This window comes from Hyaena hyaena, unplaced genomic scaffold, assembly GCF_003009895.1.
Source record: "Hyaena hyaena isolate Hyena2069 unplaced genomic scaffold, ASM300989v1 scaffold_2, whole genome shotgun sequence".
Classification (NCBI taxonomy): Eukaryota; Metazoa; Chordata; class Mammalia; order Carnivora; family Hyaenidae; genus Hyaena; species Hyaena hyaena.
Genome location: NW_024080634.1, coordinates 7,231,474 through 7,244,872, shown reverse-complemented (window position 1 = coordinate 7,244,872; position 13,399 = coordinate 7,231,474). Strand labels below are relative to the sequence as shown.

The window sequence follows — 13,399 nt, the reverse complement described above, 5'->3', positions numbered from 1 at the left end:
TTCTCTGCTTGACTTATTTCGCTCAGTATAACACCCTCAAGGTCCATCCACGTTGCTACACATGGCCAGATTTCATTGTTTCTCATTGCCATGTAGTATTCCATGGTATAGATAAACCACATCTTCTTGATCCATTCGTCCATTGATGGACACTTAGGCTATTTCCATGTTTTGGCTATTGTTGAGAGTGCTGCAATGCAAAAGTAAATACTTTTAAAAACTGAATATGAAACTGTTTTCAAAGGTCTTTATTTGAAGAGCTACCTGAAAATAGTTCCCTGGAAAGCATTCTAAATGCAGGTAAGTTGAGCAAGTATACTCGCTCTCTGCCTTCCTTTGGTCATTAAAGCAAAAACAGTGCTATAAACACTTTTGTCTATAACCTTTAAATATAGGACAGGATATGTTAGCTTGTAGAAATTACCTGAGAATATATGTACACAGGCAAAATGAAATGGAAAGTTGGGGCCACATCCTCAAAGAACCCAAGTGGGCAGAATAGCTCTCCCCAGACATAAGCAATTCCTGAAATCATCAATGTCAGTGCAGATGCCCAGATGCAGACTCATAGGGCTCTGTAACCCCAGAACCACTGTGTGTGTGGCTTCGAGCCTCTGGAATGCACGAGGCTTCTGAGTGCAGGCTCAGGAGATAGTCTAGATGAAATTGAATCCTGAGACCATCTCTTACCACATGGGAGCAAATCATGAGTGCCCTGGACCTCTGTTCCCTTAGTTTTTTTTAAATGTTTTTTTAAGTTTATTTATTTATTATTTTTAAGAGAGAGGGAGAGTAGGGGAGGGGCAGGTAGAGAGTGAGAGAGAGAATTCCAAACAGGCTCCATGCTGTCATCACGGACATGGGACTTGATTTCACAAACCATGAGATCATGACTTGAGCCGAAATCAAGAGTCCAAGAGTTGGATGCTTTTAAATTAGTTTAGAAAGAGAACACTGTCAAAGCAGTGGATCTGGGCATTAATGCAGCCTAGTGCTTGGTACAGAGCAAACACACGTGGCTATTGGTTCTTATCATTAAGAAATCTTTGGGTGCAGGCCCTTGGATTCAGATGAGTGCCATACTGATAACCTCATTTCGCAAGTGGCCTTGCTGAGCACCAGAGAGTGCAAAACCCTGGAACCTGGCAAACAGCCAGACGCCCTGGGCTCTCCAGCCCCCCGGACAGCTGCCGCCTCTGTGGGCTGATCAGTCCGTACAGAGAAGTGCCGTGCAGGTGTGTATACACAGCGCTGTATATGCTAACTAACACATGTAGTAATATTGCAGAGTCATCATTTTGGCTCACATGCTATGCAGGAATGCAAACATTCCTCCTTTTCTGTAATGGTTGCAGTCATCTTTATGAGCTGCGGAGAGTCACAAGGGGCCAAGCTTTACACATGCCAAATAGGCATCCACGTTTTCTGTTTTAAATCAGTGAGGAGGCTCCCAACCCTTTAGGTTAAGGACTCCATTTTCCAGGTTGGCACCCCCTTTAGGGGAGGCTGGTCTGACCCTGTGCCTGGGATGGAGCCCAGAAAGTCCACTGAGACCAGGCTGGTCGTCCTTGCCATTCATGCTGTGCCACTTCTGAGTCTTTGCAGCCTTGCTCTCTGATCCCCAACGTCTGCTGGTCCCCAACCTTCTGCTCTCACTGCCTGTATGAATCAGGGCACCAGAAGCATCTCCCCGTTCAGCCACCAGCCTTCCAGATGCTGAGCAGGGACACCCCTGGGGGGGTGGGGGGCATCCAAACGTCCTTCCAGCTCTCTCCCTCCATCACTCAGTCCTTATTGGGACTTAAGCCTGGAAGGGCAGGGTCCTCTCTCTCTCCAAGTCCATCCTCCATCGTGCCGCCCTCTAGGGGGGAGAGGGGTGTCTCTTCTCCCTCTCTGGCTGGGTTCCCCCCAATCCCTCCTTTCTCCAGGAGCCTGCCCGTCGGGGTGTCCTCCATTCTTTGTGGAAGGAGATCCTCTCTGATCCAAAGCCATCAGGAGATATGTTGGAAGGAAACCACCAGGAAGGAGAACAAAGATGAAAATCCACTGCCTTGTATCCCCCAGCCACCATGCCAAATATGTGTGTGTGCGTGTGTGTGTGTATTGTTTAGTAGTCACCTTTCCACTTAAAATGAGCCGTAACTTCTGAATGCAAAGAAAAAGAAAAAAGGAAAGGAACAAATTTGTAGCCATGTGTGGTGACTTATCTTGACTGCGATGAGGTTTTTGGGGTGACAGTGGGGCTCATGGGGTCCAGAGCTGACGACCAAGAAAGAATTCTTGAAGACGTCTTTGGTGCAAAAAAGTGATTTTATTGAAGTGTGGGGTCAGGACCCGTGGGCCAGAAAGAGCTGCCCAGGGACCATGAGGAGGGACTGGTTATATACTATGGGGGTGGGGGCGGGTAAAGTCCAGAGGAAGTTTCCAGTGAGATTTTCATATGCTAAAGAAGACTCCCAGGATGCTGGAGGCCTAGCTATTGTCAAGCCAGTGCTTTTTTCCCCTAGCAAAGTATTAGCATTAAGACAGTAGGGAGTCCTTGGAGAAATGTTTTACTCTGCCTGCCTCAAGTATTTGTCTTTGGGCTGCAGGTTATAAGAAAATTTACTTCTATCTGCCATTTCCTTCTGCCTTTCATCCCACATCACTATGGAGGGTGATGGAGACTTAGGTCCTGCAGGACTATAATCTCTATCAGGGAACCATTTGTATTTCCCCTTTTCTTTGTTTCTGGGCAGCCAGGAGTACCTGAGGAATATCACACACATCCCACCTGGGGGTGGTGGTGGAGAGGGGTGTTTGCAGTCTGTCAGCTTTCCTTACTCTCCTTCATCAGACTGGACTTATTGTTATTAGCATTTTGCAATGTGTACAAAGATCAAATCATTTTGTTGTACATCTAAAACTAATATAATGTTATATGTTAATTATTCCTCAATAAGGAAAGAAAGAAAGAAAGAAAGAAAGAAAGAAAGAAAGAAAGAAAGAAAGAAAGAAAGAAAGAAAGAAAGAAAGAAAGAAAGAAAGAAAGAAAGAAAGAAAGAAAGAAAGAAAGAAAGAAAGAAGAAAAGAAAGAAAGAGAAAAAAGGAAGAAAGAGATGCAAGTGAAAACTTAGGGAAGGCGCCCCCAGTGATTTGGTCCTGAGAAGCTACCAAGTAAGGGCACCAGCAGGGGTCTTTTTGCAGAAGAGCTAGAAGCACGGGTGAGAAGGAAGGTAGAGACAGGGATCGCCCGTGAGCAGGAAAAGAAGAGCCTGAGTGCGATCCTCCGCGGGGTGGTGGGCTGCAGGGCAGACAGCCGGTCCATGCTGAGAATGGAGATCAGATGGGAGGGCAAGACAGTGTGTGCCTGTGTGTGCCTAGGTCACAGGTTGGGGGGAGCCATGAGCAGTTGGGAATAAGAAATAGGGTGGTAAGTTATGTCGGGGAGGCAGGGGCTGGGGGCCCACAGTTGTCAGCAGGGCTGAAGAGCCAGGCAGCAAGACTGAGATTCAGTGCTTTGGGCAAGATGGAGTCTACATAGAAAGAAGCCTGCGCAGGGGTGTGACAGAGTCCCTGATTGAGGAAAGGTCTTCTCCACGGGGCTCTTGGCAGTGCTCCAGGGACACCTAAGGTTCTGCGGTTCAGTGGCAGGGCCCTCTACGTGAAGGAAGGCAGGACTCTGAGCTTACAGTCCTCACTTTCTCATTGAGGCATAAGCCCCAAAGCCACGTCAGTATTATGTGCTGTCCTGACATCTGGCAAAACCAGGAGGGCCCCGAATAATCTAAGTCTCAGTTCTCCTCCCCACTCTGCTCTTGCACATAAGGCGTCCTAGCCAGAGCACCCTTCTTATAAAAGGGACCAGGCCCAGCTTTTGCTCCTCTGGAATTAAAAGGTTTCATTTCCTGCCAGTCTGCTAAGCTACCCAAACAGCCGATCACATCCTGCCTTGGGAGCCAGGGGCAGCCCGCCCTCTTGAAGAAAAGAAAAGTGCAAAAATATCTTAGTCCCTTGGCTTAGCTATTTACGGTAATGGTCCACAAACTACCTGGACCACTTTCCTTCTTGGGATGAAGGTTTTGAGCATGGTCACTGCTACACAGAGTTTTATTCGGCCATAAATTGCATGCATATATGGTCATATTAATATTTTGTATATACTATAATATATAAAATTTTTAAAGGAATAAGATAAAAGCTACTATCATAAAAACTCTAATATTTTCTTCCCCGCTGTGGACCTCTAAGACCATGCATGGTACTAATCATTCTGGATAGTCCAGGAAGCCTGTCCAAGGGGCGATAAAAGACCTATGGAGTCTGAGCCATCACCTTTAAGGCTGACATGTCAGCTCAGGAATGACGGTCTCTAGTTTCAAGTTCATCCAGGAAGACAAGTGGTTTGACTCAGATCTCATTACTGCTCCTGGGATGACAGCTCAGAGAGCCTGGTCCCTTGATACAGCCTCGCTGGTCAGCTTCTCAGACGATCGACCATAAAAAGACTAGAAGAAGCACAAGGCAAGGGAGGTGAGTGTGGTTGTCAGTAGAAAGGTCAACGTCCTCTCCCAGTGGTGCCATTTTGCTTAGCATTCTAGACTTTCTCCTTACCCATGTCATAAACATACTCCTTGCAATCATAAAAGTGCTATTTGGATCAGAGTGACACAGCATCATCTCTCTACTGGCTTCTAAATGGTTAGACTATTACTCCCAAGCTGATGGAGAAAGGCCAAGCTAGTGTGTGTGGCCAGGAACATTTGCCACCCCCCCACCCTCCCACTGATGGGGTACAGGCCCACCACCCCTGTCCATCGTTCTTGCTTCCAATGAAGCCAGGAAACTCCTCTGGCTGTGTGCTGGGGGCCACCTGCTATTCCCTTCCCAAACCATCCACTCTTCGCTGGTTCTCAAGCTCTCTCCCTCCCTACCAGATCATTCTTACCAGTATACAAACAGATCCATCGCTAAAAGGCACCTCCTGAGCCCTCACCCACCCAGCTCAGCCTTCTCCCTTCTTGGCTCCTCTTTCTTGTGAAGCAAACTGTATGGACAGTGTGCTGTCTGGACTTAGTCACCTCCCTGGCCCTCCATTCTGCTTCTGTCCTCCATTTTCCCCTCCATTCATGTGGTCTTGCCAAGGCCCATGACCTGCCTCCCACTGTCAAGTTTAGTGGTGCCTCTGTGCCATCCTTCCACCCAACCACTCAGCTGCACTTGGGGTCGTCGATCACCTTCCCCTTGACAACACATGCCTCTCTCTTGAACTTCGTATGCTGTGCTCCCCTGGCTTTCTCTCTAAGACTCAGCAGCTCCTTCTTTGTCAGCTTTGTGTCTTCCTCCTTCTTCTCTGTGCAACCTCTGAATGGTGCATTGTCTTGGAATTGAACTTTGGTCTTGCCTCCCCATCTACACTCCTTTCTTATGTCTGCTCAGTTAGCGCCATACAATCTGTGTTCTTTCTAATCCAAAAGTTCATTCTTAACTCAGACGTCTCTTATGAGCCCCAAATTTGCATTAATCATTTCCTGTTTGGTCCTACCACTTAAATATCTAACTGGCATTTCAAACTTCATATGACCAAAACATAAGTCTGGTTTCTACCCTCCAGAGTCTACTTATCCATGATGTTTTGAATATATTATTGCCCACTGGCTGACCAAATTAGAAACAGAGGAGTCCACCCTGTCCTCCTGACCTCTATATCCAATCAGCCACCAAGCCCCATGTATTAGCTTCCTGCTGTGACAAAGTATCACAAAGTTGTAACTCAAAGAACACAAATTCATTATCTTACAGTTTTCTAGGCCAGAAATCTTCTATGAGTCTCCCTTCTTTGGGCTAAAATGAAGGTGTTAGAAGGACCATGCTCTTTTTGGAGCTTTGATGGGAGAGTCATATCCTTGCTCATTCAAATTGTTGGCAGAATTGTCTTCTTTGAAGTTGTGAGACAGAGAATGCTTATCTTCAGTGACTGCCAGCTGAGAGCCTGTCCCTGTTTCTAGAGGGCATCTACATTCCTTCTTTCCTTCTACCTCCTTCTCACAGCCCCTTTACCGATCTTCTAAGCCAGCAATAGTGGGTCAAATTGCTCTTCTTCTTCTATTTCATCTCTGGTTCAGCTGGGAAAGTCTATTAGATTAAACCTACTTGGTAATCCAGCATAGTATTCCCATCTCAAGTTCTGCACTCTTAGATATACCTATACAGTCCCCTTGACCATGTAGAGTAACATAGTCACAGGTTCTGGGGATTAGACACAAACATCTTCAGGGGCCATTATTCTGCTTACATCCATCTGTTATGTACCCAGTGCATTATCTCTAATTGGTTCACATTTCTCTCTCTACCCCACCACCGTCAGCCATCCCCCCATCCTCTATCATTGGGCTGACTCAATGATCAACTCACTGTGCTTTCTGCTTCCACCCTTACTCCTTACCACAAAGCAGGCAAAATGGTAGATACATGATCTTCTCCCATCTCAGGCTTAACCCTTTACTGGTTCCCTTTTACTGCTGAGAATCAACTTCAAATGCAAAAAGGCTCTTGTGATCTAGTACCTGCTCCCCTCTCTAGGCTTCTCTTCCAGGAGCCCCAGTGTCTTGCTCAATAGACTGTTGTCCTTCCTGTTCTTGGAAGATTCTTTACCTTTCTCCAACTCTTTAAATGTTTGGCTGGATCCCATCCTTAGGCAGTAGACCAAAATGCTGTCTCCTCAGCTCCACCTTCCTTGGCCATCTTACTTAGATCAGACCTTTGTTCTCATCCATCTCAATTATGATCATATTGCCCTATTTAATTCCCATATGGTAATGATCACAGTTGTATTTATTTTATCTTTTTTTATTTACATTTGACTTGTTTATTGTCTCTCTCCCCAAGTTGAACAAAATGGAGACAATCCATGCATCTACAGTTGTCACCAGTCTCTCCGGTGAGTAGTGCAGGGCCTCACACACGGCAGATATGCGATAATTATCTGTTGACTGAATGAACCAATGAATTATGACCACTTTTGAACCCAAGTGTGAGTCACTGCTGCACACTCTTTCAGAGAGGAAAATCCTCAGGGAGGTGTTGATCCATGCCCTCATTTTATTAACGTAAACAGGGAAAAAACAAATCTTCTGATAACCATGAATACCACCCAGACTCTGGAAGGCAGAAAAACAAGCCAAATGGACTGAAAAAAAAATATTGCTTCCACCGTAAGCACTTAGAGTACCTGAACTTTTTGCTTCAAGATAAGCAGAGGTGAGGTAGGGAACAAATTACGTGACTTTGAACAGGTCCAACTCCAGAAGATCTATGACAACTATTATCACAGCGATGGATGGATCCCACTCACCACAGGCCCAGAATGAATGGTTATTGCCGTGAGCTCTTGCCTGTCCTGAGCTTAGTATACAAGGGCATGTGCTATGTTTGACTATGTGCAATCTTTTTTTATTATTGACTTTTACAGTCTGTATTGCCCTTCTAGAGATAATTTGTTCATTGCTTTGGAAAAGAGAATATATCTATTTTACTCAACCCATCAAGATCTCTACTGCTTGGTTATTTGGCTTCCATCCCCACACACATCTTTTCTGAGACAACTTTATGGCTGGGTTACTTTTCATCTAAAATCTATTTCTATGTTCTGTACTCATATCCCGACAAACATTTCAAAAGGCACAGCTTGATCTCCTTGCTACGGATCTAGAGCAGTTAAGGCTCTCAACTGGGCAATTTTACACCCTCGGGGACATTGGGTATTGCCTGGAGAAACTGTTTGCTATCACAACTTGCGGGGAAGGGTGACAGAAGTGACATCCATCAAAGATCTAGGTTGTTGCTAAACCCACAAGACATCCTTCCACAACAAAGAGGTATCTGGTCTAAAATGTCAGTGCTGCTGGGGTTGAGAAAATCTTGTGACAGAGCAGGAAAGAGCATGTCTCTGTCACGTGCTCAATCACATCCTGGCAGCAGAACAGGTACTTGAGAGGGGGTAGGATGTGCCCCCAAGAAAGGGCACATTTGGACACTCAGAGATGGGGCCCAGAGTTTGATTCCTCTTTATAGCAACCGACTTAAAGATTCGCATCCTCAGCCTACACAACTCATAATAACTTACTTATCTTTATTCCTAAACAACACATAATAGCAGTGGAAATCCACTTGACCTTCTCTGTGGTGTGTGGTGCCATCAGCTGCTTCTTCTTTGCTGAAGCTCCTCTTTCTTTTGTCTCAGGGCACCCATTCCCCTGGTGTCCGCCTCAACCATTTTCTCCCTGTCTCCTTCGTGAGCTTCTGTCTTCCTGCCCTCCCACAGACAGAAGTATCTCTTCATTTCACATCCCTCCCCTAGACCACCATCGCCATCTCTTTTTAACTCTACCTATATTCTGGCAACGCCAGAAGTACATACTCAGGCCAGACCCTCTGCTGGGCTTCTGACTTCACTGTCCAGTTACTTTTGGTCATTTCTGTGAATGTCCCTCGAGCATCTCAAATTCAGTGCATGTATGTAACACGAAGTTGTTATTCTGCTTTCCATTCACAGTCTTGCTTTTTCTCCTCTACATTAATGAATGAATGGCTGTCTACCCAGGACCCAACCATGGTGGTCAGTCTTACCTCTTCTCTTTCTTGCACAACCATTTGCAAACCTTAGTTGAAATCAGGGATTGAGTCAGGTCAATGTTTCTCATTGATGCCCCTTCCATCCTTCTCCTCTCTTGTCTTCACTCACATTGCCTTTGCTCAGGTTAACACCATTTTCCTCAGCAGCCACTGGAGCCTTCTCCTAGTGGGTCTTATGGATTCTGGTTTCTCCTTTTCTCATCAGGGACCTTTGCACCCATCAGAGTGACTCTCCTAAAACAAAAATCTCATCATTTCAATCTACCACTAAAATACTTTAATGGCTTCTGTGTACTTGGCATACCAATTCCAAATGCCTTGCTATGCCTCCACGGCTGGCCAAGGACTGACCCAACTGCTTGCCTAGACTTGATTCTCTTTGCATGTCTCCCCATACCCAACATTTAAGTCTCACTGAGCTTCTTGCACTTATCAATCCACCTTGCCTATTTCTCACCTGATATCCTCTTCTTACACTGGTTTCTACCTGGAATTATTACATGCATACATACACACACACACATACACACACACATACACACACAGAGACAGATTTGCTCTAAAACCTTTCCTGAACTTCCCATTCTCCCATCTTCTTTCCACTTAAAGAACTCAGTGGCCTTTCTCGGGGACTTTGCTGCTCTGGTACAGAACTTGGTCTCAGTATCTGTGATTTATTGCTCTTATTTGTATACGTTTATGTCTTTTTTTAGACTCTATCCTCTTTGATGGCAAAGGGCCATGTTGTGGATTGCATGCCTAGCAACAGCCCAGCTGCAGGAATGGAGCTAACACAATAATTACTTGTGGAGTTAATTAATTGAATAAAGAGCTACTTTGTTCCAAACACCTTTACAATTCTTGGTGCAGCCAATCTATGGGACTGAAACATCAACCACTCTGATATGAAATCCAATTTGCCACCATCTTTTTTTTTTTTTTTTTTTTTTTTTTGGTATCGTGTGAAAGTTTAATGTTCACTAGACTTGGGAAAAATAAAATATAAGTAATACATAAACATCCCTTCTCCATAGAAATGAAAGGTTGTTATAAACATTCATGTAAATCAATTCTCATCTTAAATCACCTCATTTTTTCCAATTACATAGTCTCAGTGAAAGTCAATACCATAGATCTTTCAGAATTCCCTAACCACAAAGTAACTTGTAGTTTCCTAGGCAAATAATTGTTAGTTTTATGATCTATAGCAAAGCTAAAAGCATCCAATGCCTATTAATACTATTCTATTCATAAGCTTACTTACCATTTCTCCATCCTGCTACTCCTTAGGCCCCTTTCCACCAAATATAATGAGCAATTCAACGCAGGGAAGGATGACTTTGATAATTTATTCAAATATTCCTTTATGAATAAAATTTTAGCTAGTAATACTTTTGAACTACTCTATCAAAATATAACCAATGACTCAAATATGTCAAAAGTCATTAAATTATCAACTTCATCTCAGAAGCCTAGTAACCAAAGATAAGCATAAAAATATAATTATAATGTATTATAAATGGAAAACTGATAAAGTCTGTAGGCCTTACCCATTAAATGACACAACTGGTAGATGTATTTATCAATATTCTTAGGTCATAAACAACAGAACCTAACTCTGTTTACTGTAAACACAGTTAGGGAACAGTTTACTGGAAGAATATCAAGACCCCCCAATATCAGTGGGGGAGATTACAGACTTGGGCTCAGAAAAAAGGTAGTAGGATGGAAAACTCCAAGAGATAAGAATGTAGGAATAGTAGTGATGTACTACAATGGGAAGTGTCTAGTTCTACTAGTTGAATTCCAACTATTTTTATTTTTTCCGTCTGTTCAAGACTTAACTTCCAGGGACAATGTGTCCCAGAAGCTTGGGTTAGAGCATATCTGCCCTTTATATAGAGAAGAACAGAGCACTGTATTATAGTCTTCGTTGGCTTGGGCCACTATAATAGAACATCACAGGCTGGCTTCTTAAATAACAAAAATGTATTTCCTCATGGCTCCGGAGCCTGGAAGCCTGAGATCAAGATGCCAGCATGGCTGTGTTCTGGTGCAGCGCCTCTAACTGGTTTGCAGAACGCCACCCTCTTGGTATGTCCTCAAAGACTTCTGTGGTGTCTTTACTTATAAGGGCACTAACCCCTTCATGAAGCCCCCACCTTCATGACATCATTGAACCCTAATCATATCCTAAGGCCCACCTCCAAATACCATCCTATTAAGGATTAAGGCTTCAACATGAGTTTTAGAGAGACACAAAGATTAAGTCCATAATGGAGTCCTTCCAGATGATAACCCATGAGGAAGAAGAAACTGACCAATGGACAGAAAATAACTGATGAAATTAATGAGTAGATTGATGGAGTGTCCAAGGTCATGATATAATTATGGGAGACCATGAAACATTGACATATTTAATTGAATTGAGAATCAAGATTAGTTAAATTGAAATAATATTAAAGAAAGCCCAGCTATACTTATACATAATTCTATGAAAATGCAAATTGTTAAAAAATGCATTATCATGACCCTTTCCCTGTCTCTCTTCTCCCCTTTCATTAGTAGTTTCCCTAACAAGAGAAGCAATGACTAAGCTGCAAAAGGTTAAGAAAAGTAAATGAGGGGCAAAAAAAAAAAAAACAACACTGAACATCTTACATATTATGCTCATGAGACTTGGTGGGAAATAAAACATGAATTCTTTTTGGCAGCAGAGGACCAGGGCTCTAAGCAAGCACAACCAGAGGGGCTTGCTGAGCGGAGGGGACATTGCTGAGCTCTATTGTGAGTCAGGCACTATTCTAGGGCTTTACAGGTGTCAATCCACAGCAACCACATGAGCTAAGTTCTATTGCTGTCCCCATTTTACAAATGCTGTATGCCTGCAACATCCATTTGTCCCCTCTAGTAAAACCACACCAAAAGTAGTAATGAGCATGTGTTTGTTGAGGACTGATAAAGTGGAAATGGTCCAGGAGCCATGGGAAGCGGGGGTGTGGGAGGGGGAACAGTCTTAAACAAGACGGATAACAGCCGCGGTCCTGTTGAGAACTGACCTGCCAATATTTAAAGGGGCAGAATCAGGACCTAGAGAACCACTTCTCAAAGGACTGTGTTGTGAAACTCCCAAGTATTACAGAAAACACTAACCTGGTGAGAAGCTGTAGGAAAATCTGCCCACATCTTTCCCTTCCAACTACCTGCTTCCACACAGGCTTGGGATCAGTGACCAACCACTCTGCAGTTCTTCACTGCCTGACTTATACGTGTTTAAAGACTTCTCCATATACTCAGTGCCTTTCACACATCCAACTAAAGCTTTGGGCTCCATCATTGGAACACAGCTCAAGCGCTGATCTTTGCCTCTGGGGTTGGTGGCCATTTTGTATCTCTACTCAAGCAGCCTCCCAGGGATATCAGAGTTAGACCACGGCAGGGTTTTCTGGTTCTTCTGCACTGATCGGGGGTGGGGGTGATCCCATGTCCTACGCCTCTTCTAATAAACTTCTACCGCATTGCCTATCTAAAAGTTTTCTGACTCAGCATTTTTCTTTTTCCTCAATTGGCAACTCTACTCCCTGCTGTCCACATGATACCTCTAAATTCTCACTATCTTTTACCTTCAGGGCTCCCCAAAGGCTATTGTTCATAAATAAATTAAACACCCAAATGGTGACATCTGAAAAGAAAACAATCCCAACAGCACTCTCCCTGCGCTATTAATGTAGCAGAGCTTTGCCATCTAATTTCTGCTTTTCTGGAAACATCAGATCCCCCAGAGGAGTCCTGGCATTTAAGCACTTAGAGGAAAATATCTTTTGCTGTTCAGAAGGTGTTCCTGAGCAACTGGCAGCCACTGAACACCACCAGGAAGATCCGATGACTCCGATATTATGCTCAGCAGATGGGGTGAGTGTCTTCACCTGAAAGGAAACGGGGGCTTGATTGGCCACTGCTGATAAAAGAGACAAAAAGAATTGATAGGAGAATAAGGAAGCAGGAAAGAGGAAAGACACAGGAGGGTGAAGTGAGTGGTGGAGATGGGCAGGTGGCTGGCAGAGGGGCTGTGGGCAACTTGGCACAGCAACATTACTGTCACCAGACACTGACAGACGGCAACTTCTGTGGAGTCTACTCATGGGTCTTCATACATCTTGGCTGCCAGCTATGGTGCTTTGAATTGTGTCCCCCAAAAAGATATGTTGAAGTCCTAACCTCTGGTCTGTGTATATGAGATCTTGTTTGAGGATAGGGTCTATGCAGATGTAATCAAGATGAGGTCACACTGGATGAGGGTGAGCCCTAGGTCCAGTGACTGGTGAGCTTAGAAGTAGAGAGAGATTTAGAGAACACAGTCACATAGGGGAGTTCATGTGTCACCAAGGGCAGGGATTGAAATGATGTAGCTATAAACCAAAGGATGCCAAGATTTGCCAGCCACCATGAGAAACTGGAAAGGCAAGGAAGGATGCTTCCCTAGAGCCTTCAGAGGGGGTGTCACACTCCTGACACCTTTATTTGTACTTCCAGCATCCAGAACTGCAAGACAGCAATTTCTGTTGTTACAGCAGCCTTAGGCAACTAACACAGATGCCAGATGGATACCCTGATAATGTTGCCTCAATTTGAGTGAGATAGTAACTGAGCTCACCTTCCAGGTAATTTTTAGGGATTTTATTTTTAATGCAATTTTTAATAGAAGTCAGGATTCTTCATTATCAGTCAAACATAAAGCTTGGAAGAGACTGTAGCCTGGGTCATGTTAGCCAAAATATCTTCTCTT

At 44.2% G+C, this 13,399-nt stretch overlaps 1 long non-coding RNA gene across 1 annotated transcript; it reads left to right on the top strand.

The window, feature by feature from the left end:
• Positions 1–10,280: 10,280 nt before the first annotated feature.
• On the top strand, positions 10,281–12,525 carry LOC120229879. The gene is made up of 2 exons (XR_005527868.1): positions 10,281–10,707; positions 12,387–12,525. It is a non-coding gene; the product is annotated as an uncharacterized LOC120229879 (long non-coding RNA).
• Positions 12,526–13,399: the final 874 nt, after the last annotated feature.